This window comes from Octodon degus, unplaced genomic scaffold, assembly GCF_000260255.1.
Source record: "Octodon degus isolate 3935 unplaced genomic scaffold, OctDeg1.0 scaffold00225, whole genome shotgun sequence".
NCBI lineage: Eukaryota > Metazoa > Chordata > Mammalia > Rodentia > Octodontidae > Octodon > Octodon degus.
Genome location: NW_004524801.1, coordinates 2920017 through 2930913, shown reverse-complemented (window position 1 = coordinate 2930913; position 10897 = coordinate 2920017). Strand labels below are relative to the sequence as shown.

The window sequence follows — 10897 nt, the reverse complement described above, 5'->3', positions numbered from 1 at the left end:
TATATATCTCCTTTCCCTACTATTACACCTTGCAGCTCAATTGCTAGGGCCCTGGCTCTTCAAAATTACCAAACTTCTGGTTTCCACCCACACTTGCTTCCCCCTTGACTCTCGGTATGGCCTGTCATTTCCTCCCTTCCTCCCTGTCAGCCGCATGTCACTTGGCAGCAAAAGGAACAAGTTGTTGAAAGAATTAATCAACAAACTCGCCATACCCCCCAAAAATATGTAATATAAAGCACAGTAACTAAATATTACTCTGTTAACCTGAATGCATTTTCTTAATTTGCCCTGCTGGGATTGCAATAAGCATATTAGAAAAAGAAAGAATAACAGTTATTATCCCAGGGCTAGGATCAGGAAAGCTTTCCTTGGAGTTTTGTGGCTTGTAGTTTTTCACTTGGGTTGGACTTCACTCTTGGTTTGCGTGTAGAATATCCCAGCTTCCTCCTCCGGGAAGCCCTGGCAAGCAGCACGGCAAAGCATCCCACCCAGTGCTAACTCCGCATCCCACCCGATGCTAACTCCGCATCCCACCCGATGCTAACTCCGCATCCCACCTGATGCGAACACTGCCGGCTTTTGCGGTGCCTTTCGGGGATTCTGCTGCTTCCCAGCGCTCCAATCTGAGTGCTGTTCTTCATTAGCTCACTTCCTTCTTCATCAAAGCCGTCAGCCCTCATTACACAGCCTGACCCTGTTTGAGCAGCAGAGAATTGTGCTGCTAGGAGCACCACATGCTTTCTCTCGGGGCTTTCATGCATCTTCACCTGAGGTTTCAACAGAGTTAACCCATGCCTCTGGCACGGAATTTTTTTCCAGCTCTGAAAGTAATGATCTACAGCCCCATCAGTCCTTTTACCACTCCCCTCACAGCTCATTCACATTTCCTATAAGAAACCCAAACTCCGAGGAGCATCAATCAGAAGCAGAGAAGCTACACTTTAGGCAGGCTGGCTTCTTCCCAAGCTAAACACACTTAGGTAAATCTGACTCCATTACCGTCCAGCCTGGATATGTACCAGGGCACCCAGCTTTTCTGCAGCTAAGCTTTTGTTTACCCACTGTCAAGTGGGTATTTCCCAGGCAGCCTCTCCTCCTCCTGTGGAGACTGGCTGCAAACACCCTACCCCCTACCCAAAGAACCAAATGTGACATCAAAGAAGCCCCGGAATGGCCATCTGTCCCCACCACGCCAATGTTTATGTAGTGTGGGCAGGAGAGGGACAAGCCAGGGAAAGGTGTCCTGCAGCATCAGACCCGCAGCACCAACATCTCAGGCTGCATGTGTCACAGAGCAAGACAGTCAAAGAAAGTCTTCACTCTAGCCAGAGGGTCTCCTGTTCTTAGAGTGAAGAAGAAACATGATTTAACTCTCCTGGCAGTGTTCAGAGCACCACCTGATGACGCACTTCTCTTGTGGATGACATCTGAGACCAAAGGGAAAACACTAATTTTATAAGTTTTCAAATATTACTCTACCTCCAAAAAAGCAACATCTCACCACAGTATTTCAGTCATAATGACTAATGGATGTACAGAACATTAAGAGAAATTCGCTAACACAGAAAAGGTATGGATTAGAAATGAACCCAAGAGTCTCCAAATTCTAGAATTAATATACCCATTGGATGTCTTCACCTAAACTTCTGTTCACTTCCAGAATTGAAGGTGACCATGCATAACAATACTCAGAAGTCAGATAAAATGCATATCAAAGCCAAAGGTAGCGCCACCACAGTGCAGTTTCAGTCAGGCCACTTGACTTGCATCAGTTGGACGTAAGGAAGACAGAGAATGACATACAGAGGGGTGGGAGTTTCAGTCACACACAGCCAGCCCTCCACATCCATAGCTCGCCACCATCCACTCAACCAACTGTACATGGATTACATCAGCCCTGAACACAGACTCATTCTGCTTATCATCATCCTCTAAACTACTGAGCATAACTACCTATATAATATGTGTGCTGCATTAGGTAGCAGAAGTAATCTCGAGGTGATTTAAAATCTAAGGAGGGTGCTTGTGGGCTGTATAGAAACATCACACCATTTTATACATAGCACTTGCCCATCTGCAGATGTTGGAGAGTCCTGAAACCAACTCTCCCAAGCACTAAGTGATGCTGTGTCCTTTGAGAGAGTACCTGGAAGAATGCCAGATACACAGTACGTGCTCAAGGTAGAGTCTCTTTTCTTTGCATTCTTACTGTCAGGCTAGCTCTCTTCCTATGACATTAAAGTAGCAGGCGAAAAGTATCCTAGGGACAAAAGCAAGGAGAGACACCTGTGGACTGTGGCCCATCACCAGCTAACGCTTCACACACAGTACCCTGCAGATGGTGTCTTCAGTATCTTTCAAAGCATAGGGTGGGGGCTACTGCATAAGTTTGTCCTTCCCCATGTATGGAACCTGTCCACCCAGTCACAAGCCCTTGAAAAAGATCCTCATCACCCACCACATAAATCTGCTCCAGTCCCCTGGGAGGAAATGTCTAGCTGCCCCCCAAGCCAAGGGATGATGTGTCCATCTAACATATGATTCAGCTAGAACAGCTGCAGTGAGAAAGTACACATGGTGCACGTAAGGATGGGCATCCAGCTTTCAGATCTGTCCCTTGCTCTCTTTTTTAATCTGGCTCCTAAACCACATTCACTCCCTTCATTCCAAGAACCTCAGAAAAACCCTGACATTTCTGGGGCTGGCTCCAGCCAGGTCTTAAGGGATTCCCCAAAGAATCCCTAAGCATTTGCCTTGTGAGCCAGGGCACAATCATGGTTCACACAGATGTACAGTGCTGCTGGTGGTGGGGGACATAGGCAAGACAGCATCTGACAGTAACGCGGGGTCTGCAGGCGGTGGGACAGCAGGCTGGAATGGACTAAAGTATGGGGCTCAGAAATGGGCAGGTCTGGTATGGTAGAAGGCACACAGCTGGTAGAAGGCTGTTAGAGAGGAGAACCCAGCAACAACACTCAACAGGACCCAGGACAGCGGCTCCCGCACAGCCTTCTCAGTGACACTCTCACTGAGCAAGCACTTACCAACATCGCAAGACGCGCTGAGAACAAGTAGTCCCACTGCTGAGGAACATGTGGAAGAACACACTGAGGAACCCTACTGCCCAGTTGCCCGGGTTCAAATCCCCCTAGTTTCTCCCACCTCCCAACTCAGTTGCTACAGAGAAGATAGTGTTTCAGGGTTTTTTTGGGTTTTGTTTGGGCATTTGGTTTGGGTTGGGTTGGGTTGGTTTTTGCGATAATAATGTAGACTGAACTTGGAGGCTTCATACTGAACTACATTCCCAGCCCTGCTTATCTTTCATTTTGAAACAGGATCTCACTAAACTGCCCAGGCATGACTCAAGCTTGTGATCCTCACGCCTCAGCCTTCCAAGGTGCTGGAATTACAGCCGTGGCTACAACACTCTGCTTGTTTGGAACAAGTTACTCAAACATATTACCTAAGACAGAGTAGATGAGTTATGTTATCCTATGCGCTAGGACTTCCAGAGAAAACCATCTGCAAGGGGGTGGAGCCAGACCCCAGTGCGACAGAAGCCACAGGGGGCTCTCCAGAGGCAGGACAGGGGATCCTGAGAGCTGTGCTGGACTGCGCATACTTCCTCTCAGTTAACCTTGTAGAAAGGTGAACTGCAGCACAGGGATCCCCAGCCACTTGGTCAAAGGAGACCCAACTCCTCAGGGGAGCCCTCCAACAAAGAAGTGAGGTAACAAACCTGGGCTGAGAGAATTTGCAAGAAAGGAAAAGATCAGCAAGCGCTGCAAAGCAAGGGGTTAACAGACATTTTCCTTATTTCAACCTCAGGCTGAAATAAAAAGTGCATAACCCAGTTACGATACACAGTGTGACGAAAGAGAGTTGTCTAGCAGCTGCTGGGAACAGTCGGGGCGGAGTGACCAGGCAGGCTCTGGATTCCAGCAGGGAGGAGCGACAGGAAAGACGGGAGGAACAAGTCGCAGCAGATCCCAGCACAGGGCCTGGAATGCTGGGTGGGAAATCTGGAAGCCGCAGGGGCCAGGCCTCGAAAGTGCCTGTGCTTCTGCCTCCTGTTTTGTTTCAAAGTCTAGACCAACTCAGATTCTACCCAAGCCTGCTCCATGCTAAATATGTGCCACTAATGTGCCACTAACAAGGTTCTAGGGAGAAGGAAAGCAGGAATAATAACTTCACATAGGAAATGACGACTGCACGGGCAATGCCACTCGCCCCTACGTGGAGAAGGGAGACCGCAGCACACACGTCTACCCCTTGGTCCCTTCTGGGCAAGACCCCAAGCTCATAATGTGAGGAAGATGTCCAGGATGACCACAGCAACAAGCTCCCATGAGACTTTCCACTTCACTTCAACCCATTTTGGAGTTTGGTCAAAGGCTTACCCCATTCCATTAACAATAACCTGATCCCTTACACAAAATCCCCAAATAAACAGCTTCTAATACTACATTTCCCCCTCTACTGTCCAAATCTGTTCCCTTTTTTCCTTTCCCAGAATCTTATAGGCAGGTGAAAGAGAAGACAAGGAGACAAAGATAGGAAATCTTCCTCTGCAGTCTCTAAAACAATAAAACCAGAGCAACTACCCAAAGAACGGGCCTGGAAGCCCCAGAAGGTTCCAGGGAACTAATTTCAAAACCTCAGCTTGTGACAGGGGAGAAGCAGCAGCTCTTCTTCCCACTAAGGCGTCAGCCACTGTGAATGAGCTTACTGCTCCCAAAGGGAGGTCCATTAGGCAGAGCTCTAATGCTACAGACTTTGCAAACACAACTCTTCCTCCTCCAGCCTTCTGCCCATTCCTCACACTTACCCCATTCCAAACCGGAGTCGCTTTGTCAAGATGTCCAAAGGTGCCATCAGCCGGGAACACTCATATCCTAGGTGAGGGGCTGGGATTCAAAGCGCCACATCCCATGGGACTAACCTTCCTCCCCCTTGTTCAGGGACTGGAAAGATGGGTCTCAATCCACAGTGACTCTACCTGTAAGAGCAGACACAGAAAAATGGTGGATTTTGTGCTCATTTTTAAACATTCTTGTAGAAACATTAATGAGATAACATAGGAAAACTGCCTCATGTGTTGTAGGCATGCAGTGCCTCAGTACTTAGGACTATTTTAGTATTTGAATAAGCAATTTGCATTTTAATACTCGAAGAGGCATTTCCCAGCCCTCACTCCACTACGGCTTTGTGGAAAGCACCTTCCCTGGTCATGCCGGCCCACCCGACCCCCTCATGTATGGAAACACTGGTGCACAGGATTCCAAGGTACTCATAAATCCCCCCCACCAAGCCACCCAGCAAATACAACTTCCCCAGAGTAGTAGTCTCTTCCTCAAAGCTGTACCACATGCGAGCCATGCTGGTACTTGTGCACAAGATGCTGGAGAGGCATTCACATTGCGGAAAACTCAGGAAAAGGACACTTCTTTGTCCTTCAGTGCCATAAAGGCATCAGCTGGAACAACCCAGAGCCACTGTTCAAAGAGAACAGGATGACCAAAAGCAGTTCATCAACCATCTTCAGGAAAATAGCCCCACACTTGAGGCCAGTTCACTGCATGAATTGTAAACTGAGGCTTTCTCCAGAGCAAAGCAGTGAACAACTTGGGCATATTGCTGTAAAGCAAAAGTGAACTATGCATCTATAAATTTGAACGAAGTATGCATACATTCCCCAGGGCCTTTTCACTTGATGAGTCCAAGAAAGACCAAATGGTCCAGGTACCAGTGAGCTGCACTCCCCTCTACTCCTCAGTGCAGGAGCACCCTGGGCTGTTTGTCTGTTTGGCTTTTTTACACATGTTTGGTAAAAAGTCTCACTATACAGCTCAGACCAGTAGTGATCCTCCTGTCTCAACCTCCACAGCACTGGGATTACAGGCATGGGCCACCAGGCCCAGCTTTGTTCAGTGGCAGACTCCACGTTCCAGGGGGTGGTGCCGGCACAGGGCCTGCAAGGCATGTGATGCCAGGGACTGAACCCCGGTCCCTACACTGGCCCCTGTGCTTGCCTAAGCAGGTGCTTAGTCCACTGAGCTATCTCGCCAGCCTTCAGCCCTGTGCTTTGATTTTCCCTTCTTAGCTTCAAAGCTGCAGACAGTACCAAGGGAATGATGCTTTCCTAGGCTCTGGGAAGTTATGAACTTCGTATTCATAGGAGGGAAGGGAAGGAGGACAGGAAGTGGAGAGGAAGTGATACAAAAGGGAGAAAGGAAAGGAAGAGAAGGGAAGAATAAAAGGAAGAAGAAGAAAGAAGGAAAAGAAATAAAAGAACAGAGCAATGAGAGTCTCAAGGTGATAAACTGAGCAAGGTTTACAAAAAAAAAAAAAAAAAAAAAGCCTGGAAAAGTACGATAAAAATCAGAGGGCTAAAAATACATAGCTAAGTTACCATCAACTAAGAAAATAAGATGAAATTCTAAAGCATAACCTGGAACCTCAGTTGTCCACATGAAGGTAGAACACAATGGGAAGTAACAGGCAGAACACACTCAGTACTGCTATGTGTTAAGTTCCTGCTTTAGGCCACACCCCATGAAGGGACCTACAGGAATTCACAGGACAGCTCACCACAGCTCAATGAGCAAGTTTCATTTCAGAAAATGTTGAATTCCGAGAGTTCAAGCAACTTTCCTGAGGTCACACAGGTAACAGCAGCAGAGCCTTAACTCAAAGCCAAACTGTTCTGATTCCAGCTCTCTTGATCTTATCCTGCCACATTCTCTAAAAGAAGTTATTCTAAGACATTAAAATGCTCCGACTCATGCATTAAATATGAACCAAAACAAAATGTTCTTCTGCAGTCATTACAGCAAATTTGCTCTTCTCCAGTACAAGGTAAATGTGTACCGTTGAGTGGGTTGAGGCACCTACCAGACGTAGTAAATTACCAGTGAGTCTTATGCATATTCCAGTTAGATGTTTCTAAGACAACATCCAGGATGTGCCCCAGTGAATACACAAACCCACCTCAGAACAGTTCTGTCCAATGTGTGTGATGCTCATAAACAGAACGTATGTTTCAATGAGTGGGAAAAACAGAATCTACATCAAAGACACGATGATAGCACATAATGTCTTTCTCCTCCCAACTAAGACTCGCTCGCTTGTTTGTTTCACAAGGCAGAAATTTTTTTTTTTTTTTTTTTTTTTTTTTTTTAATACATACAAAACTCAAGGAAGGCGGCGTTCTTTGGGTGTCAACTAAAATACAAAGGAAAACCAAAACTGGTTCTTTCGGAACACAATTAAGTTGAAGTATGTCAGCCAGTGATGGAAACGCGTGGCCAGCAGGGGGTGATGCTCAGGTCTGCACTGTAATCCTAGTTGCTCAGCAGGCCAAGACAGGAGGATTGCAGTCTGAGCCCAAGCTCAGCAAATGAGACAGAGTGCTGGCGTTGGAGATGTAGCACAGAGTGCAGGCCCTGAGTTTGATTCCTAGTACCACAAAAAAAGAAGAAAATAAAAAATAAAGGATGGAGGAATGAAAAAGAAGACACCTAAGACGTGCCTGAGAGCAAAGCACTTGCTTAGCAACGCAAGGCCAGAGGACTACACACAGCACTGAAAAGAAAAAGGAAAAAGACAGAAGCAGGAATAGTCAGTGCCAAGAATGAAAAAGCAAACATTTCTACAGATGCTATGGTCTTTTAAAATATTACAAGGATATTATGCCATATTTATTATGTCAATTGACAACGTTGTCAATAAATGTAAAACCTTATACAAAATGGGAAAGTCCTTCATGAATTCCTTACTACAAGGAAGTAATTTAGAAGTGGTGCTTGCCCAAGGAGTTTGTAATCCCAGCTACTTGCGAGGCTGAGGCAGGAGGACTGCAAGTTCAAGCTCAGTCTAGGCACTTAAGGGAGACCTTATCTCACAATAAAATTTAAAAGGAACTGATGTTGTCTAGCATGAGTGAGGCCTAAGGTTCAATCCTTTAACCCAGAAATAATACTAATACATACAGTACTACTAGTAATGTTAGTTATCCAATGTCTATTAAATAGATTCAATGTAAAAGTTTCTTTAAAAAAAAAATGTAAACAGCTGGAGCCAAACTAGACTACTTACTAGGAGGGAGGAGAGACCAATGGTCTCTTCCTCTACACCGGGGACCCATGATAGAATTAGTCCCAATTTCAGGTGACCGAATGCTATCTTCTAACAGTGCCAAGTGACAACAGCTGAAAACCTTGTGTGTGTGAACCATGTGTTTCCCTTTCTCCCACTAAGGACTACTGTTCCGTAAAACTCCATCAATTAGTCAGTTTCGCCAGCATGACCATGAGTCCAGTCTAGCTGGCTGTGCTGTTGAGTGAATGACTGAAGGTTCTCAAGGGTGGGGATAGTAGCCTCAAAGTAGTTCATGGCCACATGACCTGCCAGGTCCTTTATGGGGGCTCCCAAAGAGCTCAAATGCAGGGCTCTAGCAGGTGTGGCAGGCCCTGATGGAAGCCTGCTCTGTCCCGGGACGCCCAGCCCTGGTGTAACAATCTACATGTGTATCTTTAAATTCAAGCTAGCGGTGGCCTCAGCAACCTGTCTCCTCAGTAGGTTCAAGTTCGGGTAGGGAGGGAAAGCCCAACTGCAAGGCTCTGAAACCAGGGAAGCAGGCTAACACTTCCTAAGCCCAGCACTGCAAAAGAAACATTTGTTAAATGAATATTTGATTTTCTAAAAACATAGACCCAGACATTTCTTTATCTTCATTTCTTGCCCTAAAAGTAAGAAATGAATAAAAATGTTTTTGAAAGTTTAGCTTACCATAAAAAAAAAAAAAAAAAAAAAAAAAATCCTGACTCCAATGCCCAACGCTACTGACCAAATAGGAAATAAGTGAAACCAGTTTACCCAAAACCTCCATCTGACCCCCACACCACAAGCAAGACCACACTACAGGAACCCCCCCAAACCAGCTCCAAAAGGACTGAGAAACTCACTTAAGGTCAAATTTTCCCATGGCTAGGACCCTGCCCCTTGCACTGGTCCCACCCCACCCCCATCACCATCCCAACTTCCTCTCCCCGCCCTACCCCAAATCCTTAAGCAATCAATGACATCTTCAGAGAAGTTCCAGAGACACAAATAACACCTCCTTGCCCAGGAAAAGGGCTAACTCATTCAAATGCAAAATGAGAACCTGACTTCAAGGTCTCTTCCTCAATGCTCCCAACGATCCCGGGGAACCTTCTCGGGCTGCCCCTTCCCCCACCCCCCTCAGCCCCTCTAGCGGGTCTCTCGGGTCGTTCGCAAGGATATAGATCTGCGATTGCCCCCCCCCCCCCCGCGCGCAGTGGGACAGAAAGCAGGGCGCACCTCCGGTGGGGGCCTTGATCCCTCGTCACCTTCCCCACACGGTACCACAGTACTGCGCGGACAGAAGGCGCGGGGGGGTGGGGTGTCGATCGTGTGCTCTCAGAGTCCCCATCTCGATACTCCGGGTGCCAGGATCACAGCGCCCGGAGCAAAGGACGGACGCGCCGCTCGCCACTCCCGCAGGGATCCGGCGCTCAGGCTCCCCCACCTCTGGACCCCACTCCCGGCTCTCACCTGTCTCCATCCGGAGCCACATGACCTCCTGGCCCCCAACCGCAAGAGAAGCGCGAGGGACAGAAAGGGGTCGGGATCGTGGAGTTTAAGCTCACCCTGCTCAGCCAGGCGCACAGGGCTTGCCCGTCCAGCCTCACATCTCCCCAGCGTCCGGAGAAAACCGAGGACACGGCCGCCGGGCTGCGGGCTGCGGGCTGCGGGCTGCGGGCTGCGAGGCAGTGGGTGTCACCGCGAAGTTCGAGCGCGGTGAGAAATCTGGTCACTCGGGTGCGCTGCCCGGAGCCCTCGCTCCTCCCTGCCTCCTCCCACCTCCCGGCGTCTCCCCGCCTCCCTCTCAGATTTAATTCCTGCCCTTGGCTTTCCCAGCACCAGGTTCCCTGCTCACAGTCCGCATCCTTAAGGGAAACTGATCTCTCCCGGGCCAGAGGCTGTTCGCCCCGCGCAAACTGTAGATTTGGGGGGAGGGGCCGACCAAAAAAAATAAATCAATAAAAGCAAAAGCAACGCCTGTTAAAGGATTTTAAAGGCTAGAAACCTTAAATACCTAACCCATTACGGTCAGAAAGGTTGAGTAGTCTACGAAGTGGCAACATAATGCCTAAACATCTTTTTAAAAGAGTAGGGAACAGTAAAGAAATCAACCAAATTGTCGGCTGTCTGACTTCTTAAAACCTGTTATAGGGGCTGGGGAGATGGCTCAGTAGAAGAAGCGCTTGCCTGGCAAGCACAAGGGCCTGAGTTCAATCCCTGGTTCCACAAATAATAATAATAATAATAATAATAATAATAATAATAATCTGTTACAAACTATTTTAGATAAAAAATATACGAGATAAAATAATATAAGTAAACCCCAAGTGCCCACCGTGCTGCATTAAAAAAACACAACTACCAACGTAGCTGAAGCTAACAGGAAACTCCGATACCTCCAAAAAAAAAAAACCCAAAAACTCATATGTTTGCCTTCTAGAGGGCATTTTAAAAGGAACTATTCTAACTTCAAGTTTACCAGAAAACAGTCTGACAACCATCACTCTGCGGGCACCAACCTTAGTTTCCAAAAAGAAGTTTTCTTAAATAAAACTTGAATTGACCACTGGTTAAATGAAACCTCAGTGGAGAACTCCAGAGAGCAAAATAATTCACAGTTTTATAAGAAGGCAGCAAATCTGGAGAGACAAAAGAGAACCTAGACGTGAAATGGCTGAAGCACTCGTGGGTGAAATTGATAAATTAATAGCACATGATCATTTGATAAGGTTACTAGCTGTGCCACAAACCACAGCTACGGACCCATGCTGCAGGGGGCTATCCTCAA

General features: G+C 47.2%; 1 protein-coding gene across 2 annotated transcripts in view; it reads right to left on the bottom strand.

Annotated features, from left to right (window-relative positions):
- Tiam1 (T cell lymphoma invasion and metastasis 1) overlaps positions 1-10897 on the bottom strand; it is a 421384-nt gene that overhangs the window by 209167 nt on the left and 201320 nt on the right. The window contains exons 1-2 of one of the 2 annotated variants that reach the window (XM_004645347.2): positions 9675-9765; positions 4832-5002 (exon numbers count right to left, since the gene is read on the bottom strand). The gene's annotated coding sequence lies outside the window, so the exon portion shown is untranslated. Of the gene's footprint in view, positions 1-4831; positions 5003-9674; positions 9766-10897 lie in introns of those variants that run through there. The other variant, XM_023705557.1, reaches the window with a different exon arrangement.